Raw genomic sequence first — 19,041 nt, 5'->3', positions numbered from 1 at the left:
GGGGTGGATTTGTTGAGTGAAATAGTCAGTGCTGAGGACTAAATATACACTTTATAAGACTTTCAGGGCATTTTATCTCTGACTAGCTCCAATCTGTTCCTATGGAGTTGACCAGCCACAAACAGAGTGAATTAGACACGAGCTGGTGCTACACATTTCAGTTTACTTGTATGCACCCCAACGCTGCTCTACAATGTGAACCAAAGTATTGTAAACTGGAAAAGATTAAGAACTGTGCTTCAGAAGTACTCTCCTGATTTGAACTAAAATGCTACGACAGAGGCACCTATAGAGTTTCTTCTTTGTGCACTTCCTGACCCTACTTCTTGTCTCTCAGTAGCATGTAACGTGCCTTACTCTGAGACCCTGAGAACCCAGATATCCCTGTGATCACATAAGAATTTCAGGTGTTCAGTACCATTTTTCTTTATCTCATGCCTTCAGTTCAAGAATCATTATTGTTTCTTTCTCTGCCTCATATCTCTCGTTGCCTCTTTTTATGACATGCACTACTGCAAGCCTACATCCTTCCTGAAGCATTTGAAGGTTGCTCAGTTTATTTACATCTAGTAGCACATTAATACTTTCCACTATGGCACATTAATACTTCCCACTATGCAAAATGAGCTCTTAGCTATTCCTTGGACATTAATTTAGTTAAATATGATAGTCAGAACTCTCTGACATTGTTAAAGTTAATGATCTGATACTTTACAAGACAAGAGACATTTCAAATCAAATTGATCGTATTAATAGTTTTATTGAGCAACATTAACAGAAGTGTGTTGTTCCACAATGTCCTCAAGCAAAGTCTTTATTGGTACATTAATGGTGACAGAATGTCCAAATCCAAAGTAAGAGACACTTTTTTATTTCTATAACATACAATTACAGATACACTAAAATTCTAGACTAGAAACTGATAACCATATGGCCCTGCTTGAAAGCCCTATCTTCTGTTGAAACGTATGGATAACTGCTGCATACAAATCACTCCACTTTATGGACAGATTCTCTGTGTTTCCAGCTTCCTGTGCCAGGGAAGAGGAATACCTGGTAGAAAGGGGATGAATGAATTTGCTCCTGACGTATGGAAGTATATGGGAGTCTATTTGAAGTTAGGAAGAGGGGAAGGTACACAACATCTTGAAAAATAAGACTTTTTCTAAGCAGTAAGATATTACAGCATTTCAGGTGTATGTGATGGATGCTAAAGAGAACCTGGTGAGGAAGAAAAGAGGGAAGAAAGCTGGGAAGTGCAGGTATATTACCAAGTTAAGAAAAATAAGCCAGTTTCACAGGTATGATTTAAAACCGCTGAGAAACCATTCACACTGTACTTACTACCCCAGTCTACTGGACCTAAAAGGTTTTCTCAACCAGAGGAATGCCACATTGGTCCTCACACACACATGATCAAACGAGCAGTTTCTCACATAGATCACAGGCTCAATTCAATATACTTTTCTTCTCACAATGTCCATGTCATTTATGTCAAGCTGAATGCCAAGTATCATTAAAATATTGTACAACTTTCCATTTGTAAAACTTTATCCATGTCAGATTGCCCAGTGATATTTCCAACACAGATATACAGACACCCTCTCTAAGGCAGCATATCTATAGAAACAACTGTGATCAACTAACTACATACCTTGGGGCAGGGATGACAGGATTATCTGACAGAGTTTAAGGTGTTTTGATGAAGAGAGGGTATCTTCTGGTACGTTGCTTTGAGCATTCAAAGAACTGAAAGCTAGAGAAAGCACAATTCTACAAATTTTTCGTCTCCATCCTTCCTTCCATCGCATTTATTTGCCTATCATCACATATCCAGAGAAGAAAAATATGTTACCTTAAATAACACAAGTCAGATATGATATGATTAATATCAATATATAAAATTATCAATGATAATGATACAATATATAATATAATATAATATAATATAATATAATATAATATAATATAATTAATATAATATAATAATGAGTTGGGCCTGCAAATTGCTGTGTTCAGACCACCACTGAGAGGGACCTACCTTGGGTGCTCTGGCTGTTTCTCTCTACTGATGGCATTAGGCAGTAAAGAACCTGAATTGCTCACTCAGTGTTAGACATCATACTAACCACAAGGCTTACGTTAGGCACGTATACTAAGCAGTCAGATTACCACGCCAAAGGGATATTTTTTGGATAAGCTTTGAACTTCGTAGCCGTGTTCAAAACTGCAGCTTGCCAGGGCTTACAGTTTTCAGCCTGTTGTCTTTTATAGTGTTTTCAATTCAAAGTGCAAGGCAGCCTGTGAGAAGTGGCGAGCGTGCCCACAATCCATTGAAGCAAAAGGCTTGGGAGCCATAGCGTTAGAAGAGCAAGAGCCTATCAAATCGTCTAAGCAGCCTTTAGTCACATAGAGTTTTGGCACCCTGCTAGATCAACAAATAGAAAAAGCAATAAAGACCATCCCAACTAATAGGGTAAAGAAGTCTACATGGCAAACCCTCCTGCCATTTCTTCTGTGCTTTGCTGCTGTCTCCCCAGGTACAAATGATTTTCTGTGCCTACAATTTTCAAGAGATAGCCTTTGAAACTTTGTATGATGCAACGAAGTTTGACAACAATCCAGCAAGGTCTGCAGCTGAAAAAGGAGGCAGCAGCAATCAGGGGAGAACTGCAGACAATTGTTCCACAGCCGCTGTTGCCGAATTGTAAGCCTGCGCTGGTGAACTAAAAAATCTATCTCAGATAATTGACATTTATTTGATTGAAACAGCAGGGTGCCCTCCATCAGAATGGGAGGAGACCATATGGAATAACAGTATGAGTGGAGATAATGTTTGTCTGCTGAGTGTGTCAATGTGTTTAGAGATTATTCATAGGGCTCTAGGGATTCCAGTATGGTAATGTTTCAGCTAAATTAGAATCAGATTAATTGCTCTAATCTAATGGAAAGACAATGTTTATCAAATTATTGCTCCTTCACTACATGATATTGCAGTGTCATTACTCTTTGAGTTTAAAAAAAAAAGAAGAAATCAAAAGGCTCTCTTGTATCACATCTGCTCAAGAACTCCGTAACAGTGCTCATTTCTGCACGGGAGACTTAATGCAGTTTATAACTCTGGAGGAACTAATGAATCAGAGTGAAAGCTTTGTAGAAGATAAATCCTCCATATTGTGGGTAGGCCTTAAACTATATTAATTAGAATGACTTTGCTTTGGTTTGGGCTTGGGCATTTTTTGGACAAAGTACTTTATTTTTGCTCAAATTTTCATGCTTTGCTGCTTGTTTTAAATTTTATTTCAGTGTAATGAGGGGGTTTTTTTCATATTAAGTAGCACTAAACTTGAACAATATAGTAACAAATTAATGTTTTCTTCACTTGCTCTCATCTTCTTTAATTTTCTTTTTATCTGAAAATTCCAATGAAATGACCAAAAGCTGAATGTGCAGATAAGATGCCTAAACCCCTTCAGATATACTTTACATTATTTAACGCTTAGGGTCATTTTAGATCACCTGTCAAATGCCAGTACTGAGGAGGCACAGAGCCCTTCAGCTCCTTTAAAATTCAGTGGAAATCTGCAGTTCTGGTAACACAGCACTGCAAGTGTTGAGTACCTTAGAAAGTCAGACACTCCTTTAATCATTCAGTGGCTTGACTGGTGCAAGAATGGGCTCAAAAGATGTCTTTTAAAGGCTGATTCAGCCTTGTACTTTAGACTATTTTCAGTATATGCTGTATATACTAACGCACCATGTTAAAATATAAGCCCTTTCAAGACAGCATCTAGCATGATCCTCCAAAGGAGGAGAAGCATGACCTCTTCTCGAAAGTGCTAATAAACCAACCAGGAATATCCCTCCAATCCGATTCTCCACTGTGTTACACTGACGTGATGCCACTGAAAAGCCCTGGAGTTCACAAGACATTGTGTATCAAACTGGAACGATAGAAGACAGTCAGGCACTTTGTCTCTGCTTAATTTATAATGGTGACACTGTGTTTGTGAGGCATTCAGGCTGCATGCTTAAGCGAGCACTGAACAAATATTTTCTAGGCTTCTATAGTAACTAATAGTTGCTCCTGCCTTAAAAGGGTCATATATCCTCTCGAGACATATTCCACTGAAATTCTATTTAAGAAAAGTGAATACCTTTGTTAGTGGAGTGTCCATAATGCATATTAAAACACATAGTTTACAGAAGTGGGCCAAAAACATAACCGCGAGAGTGATTCAATGCTGAGCAGAAAGTAATGCTTATACATTCTGTCCCCGGTAGCTTTCTCTCCCAGGTACAACCAGGCACAAAGATGCCAAGTTTTTAAGGCACAGCCCTGTGTTGGCAGGGTATTTGTTGTGCTAGTATTCTAAGATTCACTGTTTCCATGACCCGTTCCCCCATACATTTTCCTTAGACACATAGAACTGGGTTTTCTGGCACTTCTGGAGAGACAAACCCTCCCTCAAGTTTTTTTATTTGTGAGACATTAAAAGTTCACGGCAACTCTCCCACCTACGGCTTTGAGTTTTAAGCCTTACTTTATAAAACACAGATCAAAGTTAAAGTGGCATACGCAATTCAAGTTGGGCTGCATAAACCAGATGCGCTCTGAAGCCGCGATGACCAAGCCACTCGCTCTTTCCTGAGTTTCATTAAAAAGCTGTTGTTAAAACCTTTTTTTTTTTTTTGGCTACCAAGCTTTTTGTATATCTGTTTGAAATGAACAGGAACATCTGCCCTCTTTCCTGGAGTTTTCCCACTATTTTTGAAGTGAGTAAGGCTCCAGAAAGAGCCGCGGTCTATGGCGGAGAGACACTTACTCTGTCATCCCTCCGTGCTTGGATGTTAACTTCATACCTTTTGTTCTGAGAGCTTCAGCAATAGCTTCCCCGCTGTTTTCCCTGCCGTCGGAGCTGTGAACCGCCAGCCCAGCCACTCCCCGCCGGGCTCCCGAGGTCTCTATAGCACAAAGAGCCACATCCACGTTTTGCCAGCAACGGGAAGACACGTCTCACAGACATATGTATATATAACTTAAGGACGATGTGGCTTTCTGAGGAATACTGTGATTCACTGAATAACCTACATCATGAAAACAATATTCAGGAAAAATATACTGGTTTAGTATGGATCTATAAGCTTTGAAATACAGATGGCTAATCTAAATGCTTAATTTAAATAAATGACTTACTCATGATCTTTAAACTATCCACTACCATTATTTGGAAATTATTTAAAGTAGTTGTAGTCCCACACAGGAGAAATGGTAACATGCTGTCACGGAACCTTCCTTGGCAAAATATACAGCTTCATCTGTTTTGAAATAAAAAAACGTTGCTCACATAGGACACTCCATGTGGCAATGAATTAGAAGATTTGCAAAATAGCAGTAGGGGATAGTGTTTCTGAAGGAAAGTCCTTTACTAGAATCTGCAGGGTACTTTAAAATTGCTATTATTACTATCTATTAAAAATCACAGTGTTAAAAATGCATAGAATGCTCTACAAAAAGATTAATGTTATGGTTTATTCCTTGCTCCAGAGAATTTAAAACACAGTTCTGCCTCCAGAGACGTTGTTGCCATGCTCGTGTAAGCCTGAAGGACCCAACAAAGTCGACAGAAGTTGCAGCATATGATAAAGAGCACAGCTGGGCACTGATTTTATATAGGCAAAGCAAGCAAAGAAATGCAAGAAAAGCAAGATATTCACGTCTGAGAATTTTGACCCTGACTCCTCTGACAGTCTGGTTTAATTGCACTGCATGAAATCCCATTCTCATTGGGAGTCAATGGAAGTTTTATCGTTTATTTAAATGCAAATTCAATTGGCTTCAAGGAAGTTTCCCCAGTTTAGTTGTACATGATACTTCCAATGGTCATAATTCGGGCCTGTACACATGTAGCAGTGCAAAATATACCATTTCAGCTGTTCTTCAGGTTATTTAACAAGGCAGTATAGCTCTAATTGCCGCTTTCATTACTTTTGTAAATGTGTGGCATACACATATATATACGTGTGTGTGTGTATACACATATTTGAAAGAAATTACGTGAGGAAATTCTGGAGAATAAAACTGTTTGCTTTTTTAATTTTGGCAGTACAGTTTTCTGGCACCCAATCATTGTCCAAACTGGTATGCGCTAAGAAATGAAACAAAAGGACTTACACCTCTTTGGTTTATATACCCAAGGAATGGAATGAGAGGAAGATTCCCAGATAATTAATTTTGATTACAGTTTTGTTCCAAATCCTCATTCACACATGTATACAAAATTCATAAAGATATGTGGTCTTCCCTACAGAAAGTCAGAGGCAGCTTTAGACCCAGGACTGCCTGCAGTGAGAGGAGAATAAGGAGTGTCATCCTACTTATTTTACTGTAGTATTTCTTCATTATTTTGGAGCTTTACCAGCCGAGCAGAAGCCTATGCTGGCATGACTTGGTAAATATCTTACTACTTCAGTACTCAGTCGTGACATCTGCAGGGCCATCACAAACTGTTGCATCAATAGGTATGTACATCTTTAGTTACATTTCTAACTACATAGGACCTTTCCAATCTCTGATATAAAAATGCAATGTACTAAAGGCACAGGCTATATAAATGATATACAGGCAGCAGAGTAGTGTTGCAGCACAATGGCAGCTTTCCACTGTTCAATAACTCAATTTTTATCTAATTATCACAAATTATAACATAATTTCTGAGCCAACAACATTGTTGTAAACTGATTTTCTGCTTGAGCTGTACAAACACTAAAAACCACCTGTAACTGGCAAGTTCATGTGTGTAATTGAAAAAAAAAACCAGTTTGTGGTAAACAAAATGCGCCAAGGTTTTTCACCTGGAGCAAATTATTACAGCTGTTAATAAAACCTTTTTAAATAGCTTTCATAATACATGAGAAACTGTTCAAATAGTTCTGGATGAGGCTCTTTAGCTTTGTCTCTGGGGAGTATCCTAGAATTACAGTAGAAATAAAGTGACCACAGAATTCAGTATTGCAGGACTGGTGGCTCCTGTAAAGGGATAAACATATTGCTGGTTTTCACAGTTGCAGGCTTCGAAAGACACACATGTACTTTGCATCTATGTCTCAAAAAAAAAAAAAAAAAAAAAGGAAAAAAGAGCCCACAACACTTCTTCAATTGATTTGCCCTTTGTCACTGTCACAGATATGTTTTCCCTATTTTGACAGGTAGTTGTAATTCTATTAGCAGCCCATCGACTTCCCCGTGAAATCGATCTGTGTTGGGCTAGCTGGGTCTTCTTAAACTAGCTGATTTATTGCTTCTGCCTGCTAGAAAAAAAGAAAAAGAAGAAGAAAAAGAAGGTCTGCTGCTTCCACGGTGAACAAAGTACCTAAACAATGTCTGAAAATGAATAATTTTTAGCCTGGCTGCTGGTCATCTCAGTGGCAGACGAGCTGTGACCTTTCACCGGCAGTTTTGCTGCTGAGATGCCCGCTGATGCCAGCACGTATAAATGATTCTCAATTATTTCCCTTATTAATTTACCTGCCTGCCTCATGGATAAACTAGAAGATCTCATTCACCCTAAATGTCCTCCGCATCAGTCTGTCGTGTTTACCTAATTTTGTGATTTCGCAGTGGGCTGCCCAACCACCTGAAACTGGAGAACCACTTGAAACACATTCAATGCCTATTCACTCATGCAGACAGAAAATGGGGGCAGATGGGTGAATTTACAGTTCTTGGCATTCTAGTTTAGGTTAGAGAAACAGGTTATCATCATACTCTTCTTATTCAGTGGTATCTGAAGAACTTCAATGATTCACCAGGGTCTAAAATGATGTCCTGGAATTTTAAATGATGTCCTGGTGTCTGTCTTGGTTGCATTAATTCTTCTTTCCTCTGCATCAGAAAAATAAATTACTTTTCCACTGACCAAAAAGTAAGTTTATGTTGTTGCAGGTGTTGTGTGGAGCTTTTCTATTGTCTGTAAAGATGAATTTTGGACTGTGGATACAAAGAGATAAATAATATTTTTGTGAACCTGGTTATCTTAACCAAAGGTCAGTTTCTGGCTGCTTTTTCTAACAGGCTGAGGAATCAAAGTAGAGATTTAAAGAGGAATAACTACCATTTGCAAAACTGAGTACCTCTCCTTTTTATATAGTAGTGGGGTCATTCATTTTTTCATTAAGCATACACAATTGGTTTACCAATCCAGATATATTCTTATATGTACTAGAAAGGGTTACAAGAATAAGTACAGAGATACTGTATTGGAAGCGGTCATCAAGAAGGGAGCTGACTACCCAAAATGTTGCAGTAGTGAGTTATTTTCGTTCCAGTCTCCTTTCCTTTTGACTCAATTCAAGATCTATTATGGATCTTAAAGAGCACCTTAATGCTGACTCAAAAGGTCCAAGAGGGAAAAGGAAAACAATCCAGCAGTTATATGACTATAAAAAAAGGGGAAAGATGTGTAGAAGGTACACAAATCTGCACTGTAGAAAAATGGAAGAAAATTCAATAATGTCCACTTAAAAAGAGGGTTTCATACTGCTGCTGGAGGTGGATATTACTGTTGATACACCATACTTAGCAAAGAGAAAAAACACCAAATCAAAGCGAGACTGAGACTAGCAGGGAAAGGAGTTATCTTGCAATACCTACAAGAGAAAAAGCATCCAAAAGATCTGAGGCTCTACTTAGTCCTTTCAAATATTAAAGCCTAAAGAAAAATATGTCAGACCACAGCTCAAGCCAACAGCTATTAGGAAGAGACTGGTGGCAAGAGTTAAAACAAAGTGGAAGAAATTTCTCAGGTAGAATTCCAGTGAAACACCTCAGACCAGAGTGCTACAGGTACACATAAATAAAAGAGACATAATCACTGAAAAAAACCACAGCTTGAAAAAGGCAGTAGGCAAAAAGAAGGGGTGATTTCAGTGCAGCCTTCGGACATGACCACCCCACCAGCATCCGTTCCACAAACAGAGCTTCCCGATGGCAAGGCACCACCAAAGACCTCAAACCAGCCGGTAAAACAATGTCTTGCAGAGGCAACAATGGGATCTAGACCTGATGACCTCCCACTTTTCTGGTCTATCTACCTCCATCACAGTTTTTTCTCTGTGGGTGTGGTGCAGGCTAAGATTTTATCAAAAGACAGGAACACATTTCCCACCAGGACTTGGGGTGGGCCTGGGGCAGGTGGGGATACAGTCTTCAAGCTCCTACTTATTTTAAAACAAAACACTCATCTTCTCACTCTCTCTTTTCTTTTTTGTCATTAGATGTAACAGCAGTTTTGTTACACAACATGATGACTGCCAGAGAACAGCCAGTGGGATCTGCTGGATAAAACTGAATTGGGTTACTATTATTACAGCAGGAGCTGTCCTTTTGAGAATCTATGAAATCCAACATTGCTTGCAGAATAAGTCTTTGTCATTCTGATAAATGACGACAATACATGGGACCCTCCACAGAAAACAAGGGCTTGCCAGCCTGGCAGTTGCCCAACTACAGCATTGGACACTGACTTCAGCTGCATATAAATATAGAATAGAGCATAAGGGATGTTGGCCTCTAACAGCACAGAGACCTTGAGTTGAATTCAGATATAGAAAAACAGGTTCTAGGGGAGATTGTGTTGCTGCTGGAAAATGACAAAAAAACGTTCTCCCTGCTGTCTCTTTTCCCAAAGCATGAGACCGTAAAGCAAACCTTGCTATTTCTTGTCTTGGAGATATAGGTAAGAATGTAAGACTGGAGAAACATAGTGAAGAAAACACGAATGTCAAGATAGCAGCAGGGCTTGTCAGTCCTAGGGACGGAAGAAATCATAGAATCGTAGAATGGTTTGGGTTGGAAGGGACCTCAAAGACCATCTAGTTCCAACCCCCCTGCCATGGGCACGGACACCCTCCACTAGACCATGTTGCCCAAAACCCCATCCAACCTGGCCTTGAACACTTCCAGGGAGGGGGCATCCACAACCTCTCTGGGCAACCTGTTCCAGTGCCTCACCACTCTAACAGGAAAGAATTTCTTTCTAACATCTAACCTAAATCGACCCTCCTTCAGCTTAAACCCATGACCCCTTGTCCTGTCACTACACTCCCTGATAAACAGTCCCTCACCAGCTTTCCTGTAGGCCCCTTCAGGCACTGGTAAGCCACAATTAGATCTCCTGGGAGCCACCTTTTCTCCAGGCTGAACAATCCCAACTCTCTCAGCCTGTCCTCATAGGAGAGGTGCTCCAGCCCTCGGATCAGCTTCGTGGCCCTCCTCTGGACTCGCTCCAACAAGGAAATCATAACACATCAATTTTACTGAATTTAAAAAGGCAGCAGGTTCAAAATGGGCATGTGACAACATCAGCAAACTCCACCAATACCTGAGACACATCGTTGCCACATGAGGCATTCATCATATGTCCCTGAACAATAGGCTACCTCTTATAATAGTGAAGTTTAAAGATCAAGTGTACCTAACTTGGGTAACTGACTTTCACTTACATTTTAGGCACCAAAAATGGTGTTCATCTCATATTTAGGTCTATACAGTATAGATGTGTACATCTGAGTTTGACAGTTGAGTTCAGAAAGCAACTTTTTTGGCCTAAATTTGGTCAGGTGAATAAACTCCATTGATGGTCTTGGTTAGATCGGCAGTGACCACAACAGGAAACTAGACATCTACTCAGCAGTGGAGATCCCCACTTAAAATCGGGCAAAATTAGTGAAGCAGTCCTCTTAAAGAAAGTGCCCAGGCTCTCTGAGTAGTGGAGACATGTCCTTTTGAGGGATTTTAGGCTTAATTAAAAAGTCTTAGAGAAAAAAAACTTGTTAGGACTGGTAAGGAAACAATGCAGAAAGTGATTAATGGGGAGCTATAATCACAGTTTGCTTGATTTGCTTTGCAACACAGAACAAATTCTCAGGTTAGGACTGCAGTAAACCTCATCCAGCTTTTGAAGGGAATACAGCCTGTTTGTCTTCACTGAACTGAATCCTCAACATGCAACAGCTAATTAAAGACTCCAAAAGTCTGTAAATACTTTGACAAATATTGATATATCAGGCCGAGATCCTCACTTGACTAGTTGGCTAAGTCTTGTCTCATTTACTTCAGGGATGCTGAGAATGACTGTGGTGATTTCGTCATCTTCAGCTCCTAATAAAAGAGCTAGCCCAAGCGAAAAGATGTATAAAAAGGACCTTTCTGATCTATAAACCGAAGAAATTACTCCTGAGAAAAGAAGGAAAATGGAACTGTACATGTCTACAGTTGTAAGATATCTGGGAAGAATATTTCCCAAAGTCCTCTCAATTAAAATAAACAATAAAACAAAGGATCAAATTCCAAGCTGACTTACAGCAGAGAAATATATGAAGAATTTGACTCTGCTACAGTCAAACTATTTACACCACTTAGACCGATCTGGCCTAAAATACTTAAACCATGGTCAGTTGGATGCTTAGGGTCTGATTCCTCACACTATCATGTAAGATTTACATGCTGAGGAACATTTTTTCTATCCATTTTCCTAATTCACAGTGCCACTGGCAGCAAATATCTAGATACCAATCATTTTTCAAATTAAAACTAAAGTCTAACTATGGTATCAGTTTTTATTATTTTCCTATCCGCCTGATGCTAAATCTACCCAAAGGTTATAAACATAATACAAGCTGGCAAGCAAAGGTACATAATTAAGATGCATACAAAATACCCTGTGCAGCAAGTAAATATTTTCTTTTTAATTATATTATTACCTGGGTTTATGTTACTAAATTGCTACACAATTTCATATATAATTGATTTTTCCAAGAAAAATATTACCAAAGTGATTTTGTAGTTCAAAACAGCATGAACTTAATAATATACAAACAATTTTTATCTCAGACCCTATAGTGCTGCATGGGATTTAGTATGCTGAAAAAAATATTCCTTCACATTAACAGTAATTTTGAATGTAACACAAATACTCAATGACTTTTTTCCTCTGTATTTGTCAAGAAGAATACTAACAGTGCCTCCTGTGAGGATATATTTTGTAGGTGCTTTTGCAGATTATGAAAATAGTTGTTAGGAAATATTTGGATAAAGGAAGGCAAAGCTCCAGGTAGCAATAGGTTTCATACTGAGTTGATAAATGCAATTAGGGATCAGAAGGATGAACAATTACTTCAGGGGAGTTTTGATACCAGAATGCAATATCAGATGATTAGAAATCTGGAAAAATATCATCTTTTTCCTATTGCAGAAGCACCCAGCAGCCTCAGCACAAGTGAGAAAACCATTGTGCTAGGGCAAGGGATATTGCATGCCCTGAAGTGTTCACAGGCTCAGTAATCAAATATGAGAAACAAATACCTGCCTGATCTTGACAAACTATGAAGCTACATTACCCCAGCACAATGCAGGGAGTACTGTGAAGAGTTAAAATTAAGGAGATCTGAGGGAGATCCCTCTTGGCCCAGAGGGTTTGACGTGAGTGGAAAATGTTCCGCCCTGTGCAGGAGAAGAGCGGAGCAACCCAGAACCCACCACTACAGTTCTGGTGAAGAGGTAGAAGCATTTGACAGCCACTTTTAATGAAGGAACTACAAATTTACCAATGTTAATATCTTGCCAAACTAATTATAGCGATTTCACAGGGTTTGTGTTACTAATTGCCAGATTTGCTCGTGTAATTGATTCTCAGAGAACAATATTGCCAGCAGCATTCCACCACTGCTGCCAGATGCTGAGCACCTCAGCGTATGACCAACTGCATTGAGTTCCCATCGACTACGAAGGATGCACAGCCTCCCCCAAACCAAGAGGCATGGGATGGGTCTTCGCAGTTCTTCAGAGGTGATGCTTTTGTTGAAGAAAAATTAAACTGAACTTGGTAACTTAACCTCTGATTTGGTCTCTTAGAACTTGCAGGAAAAAGTAATGGGATAATAAAACATGTGCTGATTAGCTGAGCAATTCTAACTCAGTTATTGTTTCCATTATGTGGCTAATAGCCTCTTCTGAACAGGCTTGATTTTTGTATCTGTTTGCATTAGAGTCAATTTGTGGTATGAGATTGGTATTATTTATTGAATGCTACACCTAGCTGCAAAGTTAAAAGTATGACAAGCTTCTATGAATTTAATTACACTACTGTGAGACACAGGCTTGTATAGATGCTATAAATTAAGTTTAGCAAATATGACTGGTGTGGTGAATGGTCAAATGGAGGTTATCAACTCTATGAAGTTGCTTTAGTCATTTCAAAAGCTTTATGGACTGTTGTTTTGACCTGAGTTGACCGGACTTTTGGGACTTGCTTATTTTATGCAGGTAAACATTCAAAATCAAGTTAAGTTTACCTAAATACGTAAGGCTAACCTGAGCCTGAATATGTTCAAACTTGGAGGCAAGTTAGGATTCAGTATCACTGAGCAATGTGACTGTGCACTGGGGACTCCTTAATACATTTGAAGCTGCAGAATTTTTTTCATTACTAAAAATACTTAGTATTCTGAAAGGCAGAATAGATTTGATAGCAATAAACATTAGCGCTTTTTTCTATGTTGTCTAAACCCTTTTGCTCTAAGCGCTACAGACAGTTCCTCTCTTTTCTGGTTCCAACATGTAATTGACAGCTTTGCCCAATGTCCTTTTCTACCTTTTGATTTTTCCCCTGGCTGCTAATAGCATACACCATTTTATACAGCTTCAGTCTATTAACCAAGTGCCTGACCTTGTGGGATGCTGAACACCTGCTGGAATACACTCAGCGCCCGTAATTCTCATTGATTTCATTAGGAGGAGAGAGAACTTGCTCTCTCCCAGGTCATTTGGGCTGACGAACAAAACCTCACTAGTAAAGACAAAGCTCTTGGTGGACCCTTGCGGTTCCAGAAAGTCAGACCAGTATCAGAGGTAGCTGCTTCCAGAGCACCCGGCCTGGGACTGATGTCAGACAATATTAATTGTCAAGAAATATAAATTAGGAGCACAGCTACTCTTCATTTCTTACACAGTCAGTGGAGGGAAACGTTAAGACGTACCCTGCTGGCTCTCACCCGTGGGATGGGGATCTGTCTAGCCCAGTACCATGCCTCCGACTTACTCAGGAGACGCTACTAAGGACAGCCCACGAGCCAGGCTGCTTTCTACAGTTACTTCTGCATGTACCCCCAGTACCCACAGCTGTTGCTGTAGACATGTTGGAAGGTACGTTCCTGCCTCTGATACTGTCCTTGAGATCCAACAGCGCAAGGTTTGGTGAGTAGCAGCAGTTCTGCCTTTACCTTATCTCGCACCTTGGTGACTTTGGAAACTTCAGTCATATCCCTCCTCAGCCTTCTCCCATCCAGCTGAAGTGTCCCACATCTGTTAACCTTGTCATCGTCAGGGAGCTGCCCTACCCTATTAATTACTCTACTCACCCTTCCCTGCATCTTCTCTAGTTCCCCTATGTCCTTACTGACATAGGGCCAGAACTGCTCACAGTGGCCAAAAACGGAGCACACTGAAAGTATAACAGCAAAATGGTGCCTTCTCCCTTGTTCTGAGTGACAGAGGATCTGAGCTGCAGAGCTTTGTGTATAAACACCAGTGACCATGGGAGCTGTCACACCTACAGCAGCCGTGCGCATCCAAGCCAGTCACCCCAACCTCCTTTTAGGGGGAGGCCCCCTTCAGATGTGAGTTGTCTGATTTATTTTTTTCATCTATTTTAAGATAAAATAAACAGCACCTTCTAGGTGCCTGCTCCTTCCCGCTGCCTGTAAAGGTAGACTACGCAGCTAAGGCGGGTACAGACGCCTGGGCTGCGGCTGTGTACAGCTGACCAGAAGAATCTCTCCCAGCCTGTCTCTGATTTCCAAACCCGCCCTCTGCCTCCCCGTGTTGGGATCTGGGGAGAAGTGATCCAAGGAGGGGAGTCCTGAAGCATCATGCAGTGAATTAAAACTTGCTTTGACCCAGGAAGAGGTTAGAGAAGAAAGGGAGATGTTCTCAGCATAGGTTCATCTAGGCTGCAGGTTTTCTGGGCAGCTGTGGCTTGGGCTGGGCTTGGTTAAAAGGGAGTTTCTTTGTCAAAAAAAAAGGAGCATTTGAAGCATTAAGTTTGCATAGTGATGCAATTGAGACTATAAACTGGTGATAAAGGAATATTGAAATACGCTGTAGTGAAGACTGGGACTAAGAAAGAACAATGAAAGTGTGATAGACAGATAAATACCACTTTCTTTTCCTTTGCCCTTTCCTGGAGAGTATGTTTTTCGTTTCAGGAATATGACTAGTTTATAATGAAGTGTGGGAAGTGACAGATAGAGAGAAGAAAAGATTGAGTGCTAACTGCTGTCCCACCAATTATTTTGTGCCCCAGTCACTACTGCAAGAGTGACTCATTCTGCTTTAGTTTACATGCATAAATTTGGCACTACTCAAGAAAACCATTTTGAGGGTTCAGTTCAAAAAAAAAAAAGGAAAAAAGGGTGTGTATGAAGAGATAAAATACTACCTCTACACTCTAGTCCAGCCTTGTTTTGAGTATCCTCAAAGCTTGCACAGTGAGTTAACCTCCAGTAAGACATTTCATGTGTGATTTATTAGGCATCTTGCTTTGGGTTTAGTGAACTTTCATGTGAGAGAGCAAGTTATAATCAATGTTGAAACACAGAGTTAGTCACAACCTCTAACTATGGAGACACGACCATCTCTCCATAATATTTACTTACTGTCTTGTTTATTTGCAATTCTCAGGGTAGTAAACTAATAACAAGCTCCCACTAAGTCACTGAAGGTGATAATATCCTTTCACTGACATCACTAAAACATATAATCATGAACTATAAAAAGTTTTAAAACCTGGAAACTGCAAAGATCAAAGGTGAAAGCTAAGAAGTATATATTAGAAATAACAACAGATGGCCCCGATGAAAACAGATGAACTCATTCCTAGAGCTCTGCTGCCATTTGTAAGCCATTTACATTGGGAGTTTGCAGTTTATGACTTAACTGGGCCTTTCCAGAGAAATAAAATCTCATATTCACTATGGAGACATCATTTGTATCAAATTCCTTACATAATTTTTATCAATTTTTAAATGTAACAAATATTCAAGTTTGTTTTTTTTAATTTTAAGATGTATTTACTAGCAACCATTTTCTCTCATGTTGTTTGTTAGATACAAACCTACAGAACATCATTCACCTCGTAATATGATAGCACATTCAATCAATCACAAATTCAGTGATGACACTTCTCATTGGCTCCTTTGCTGTACAGTGCTCCCGCTTATCAGGTCCAGCCAAGCCTGCCGCATCCTTCCCAGGAGACATGAAATAAGCAATGAAGAATGGAGAACAGTATGCCTTATGCCAACCGCTATTCCTTATGTTCTTTTCTCTTCCCATTTGTAACTGAATAAGTAAAACCAAAGCTCAACATAAGCAGTACAGCTGTCCACATGCACTGTTTACTTTGCTGTTCCTTTGGGTTTAGGGGGTTTTTGCCCTAACTCTAGAGAGGGTTAGTTAGGAGCGTTATGCCACTTGAGAGTTGAAATACAAAGAAGTGTATGAAAATGTATATTACTATAAAAGCCTCTAGTATGTACAATGTACATTTTTCCATTTCTTTTCTATTCCTTATATTCTCTTTCAGACTATTTAGCTAGAGCTGTGGACCTCCTCACCTCTTCCACCTTCTTGCCAGAGGGACTCCAGTCTACAAGGGAACAGGAACCAGCAACACAAATAATGGTCAATGCAAAACTCGGACCTGAAATATTTAGATTGCTGAAGCATATTAGCTTGGTCCTACCAGTCCTGGGCCTTTGTTAGGAAGGATGTTTCCTAACTTCCACTCCTGCCACTATCAGTATATGCAAAGTGTTTAATACCTTGCAGTTGCATTCAGTGCCTCAGAGGAACAGTGTGACTGTAGCATTTATAAAACCTTCTAAAAAGTCATTCTAAGCGGAGCATCACACACTCTTTGTGGCTCCGTAGGCCAAGCCCATGGTACCCAAGGGAGACTCCTTACCCCCTCCTTTCCCTGCCTCTATCAGGAGGTCCTGTATGCCCTCCTCCCAACCATCTTCATTGAAATAGAATAGAACAGACTATTTCAGTTGGAAGGGACCTAGAGAGACCAATTAGTCCAACTGCCTGTCCAATTCAGGGCAGACCAAAGTTAAAGCGTGTTGTTAAGGACATTGTCCAAATGCCTCTTAAACACTGACAGGCTTGGGGCATCAACCACCTCTCCAGGAAGCCTGTTCCAGTGTTTGACCACCCTCTCAGTAAAGAAATGCTTCCCAATGTTCAGTCTGAACCTCCCCTGGTGCAGCTTTGAACCATTCCCACACATTCTGTCACTAGATCCCAGGGAGAAGAGCTCAGCACCTCCCTCTCCACGTCCCCTCCTCAGGAAGCTGTAGAGAGCAATGAGGTTGCCCCTCAGCCATCTTTTCTCCCAACTAGACAAGCTCAAAGTCCTCTGCCACTCCTCACAGGACATGTCTTCCAGCCCTTTCATCAGCTTTCTTGCCCTCCTCTGAAAGCATTCAAGGACCTTCAGATCCTTCTTAAATTGTGGGACCCAGAATCACACACAGTATTGAAGGTGTGGCCACACCAAAGCTGAATACAATGGGATAATCGGCTCTTTGACTGGCTGATTACGCTGTGTTTGATGCACCCCAGCATGCGATTTGCCCTCCTGGCTGCCAGGGCACACTGGTGACTCCTGGTGAGCCTGCTGTTGACCAGCACCCCCAGATCCCTTTCTGCAGGGCTGCTATCCAGCTGGTCCTCTCACAATTTATACTTGTGCTCAGCATTACTCCATCCTGGGGCAGAATCCAGTGTTTCCACTTGTTAAATTTCATCCCATTAATCATAGACCAATGTTCCAATCTATCTAGATCCCTCTGCAAGGCCTCCTGTTCCTCAAGAGAATCAACAGCACCTCCCAGTTTGGTATCATCAGCAAACTTGCTAATGGTGCATTCAACGTCTGCATCCAGATCATTGATAAATATAATGAACAGAACTGGCCCTAGAGTTGAATCCTGAAGAACATCGCTGGTGATCAGTTGAGGTGGGTTGACCCTGGCTGGAGGCCAGGTTCCCACCAGAGCTGCTCTGTCACTCCCGTCCTCAGCTGGACAGGGGAGAGAAAATAAAACAAAAGGTTCATGGGTCGAGATAAGGACAGGGAGAGATCACTCACCAATTACCATCATGGGCAAAACAGACTTGACTTGGGGAAAATGAATTTATTACCAATCAAATCAGAGTAGGATAATGAGAAATAAAAACAAATCTTAAAAACACCTTGCCCCCACCCTTTCCTTCTTCCTGGGCTTAACTTTACTCCTGAATTCTCTCCCTCCTCACCAAGTGGCACAGGGGTTGGGGAATGGGGGTTGTGGTCAGTTCATCACATGTTGTCTCTGCTGCTCCTTCCTCCTCAGGGGGAGGACTCCTCACACTCTTCCCCTGCTCCAGCGTGGGGTCCCTCCCATGGGAGACAGTCTTCCACCAGCTTCTCCAATGTGAGTCCTTCTCACGGGCTGCAATTCTCCACAAACTGCTCCAGCATGGGTCCCTTCCAGGAGGTGCAGTCCTTCAGGAACAGACTGCTCCAGCAGTCATCCCACTCGTCCCATAGCTGGACAACTTGTCCAGAAGGATGCTGTGAGGGACAGTATCAAAAGCCTTATTAAAATCCAGAAAAACTACATCCACTGACTTACCTTCTCCACTAGGCAGGTGACCTTATCGTAGAAGGATATCAAATTAGTTAAACAGGACTTTTCCTTTGTGAACCCGTGTTGACTGTGCCCAATGATTGCATTATTATTTAAATGCACTTCAATAGTACACAATATAATCTTCTCCATAATTTTTCCAGGAACTGAGGTTAGACTAACAGGTCTGTAGTTTCCTGGGTCTTCCCTCACACCATTTTTGTAGATTGGAATAACATTGTCTAACTTCCAGTCAGCAGGGACATCCCTAGACTCCCAAGACCTTTGGTAGATGATCGAGAGTGG

The sequence above is a fragment of the Grus americana genome, chromosome 3 (assembly GCF_028858705.1).
Source record: "Grus americana isolate bGruAme1 chromosome 3, bGruAme1.mat, whole genome shotgun sequence".
NCBI classification, from domain to species: Eukaryota; Metazoa; Chordata; class Aves; order Gruiformes; family Gruidae; genus Grus; species Grus americana.
This window is presented reverse-complemented; position numbering follows the sequence as displayed.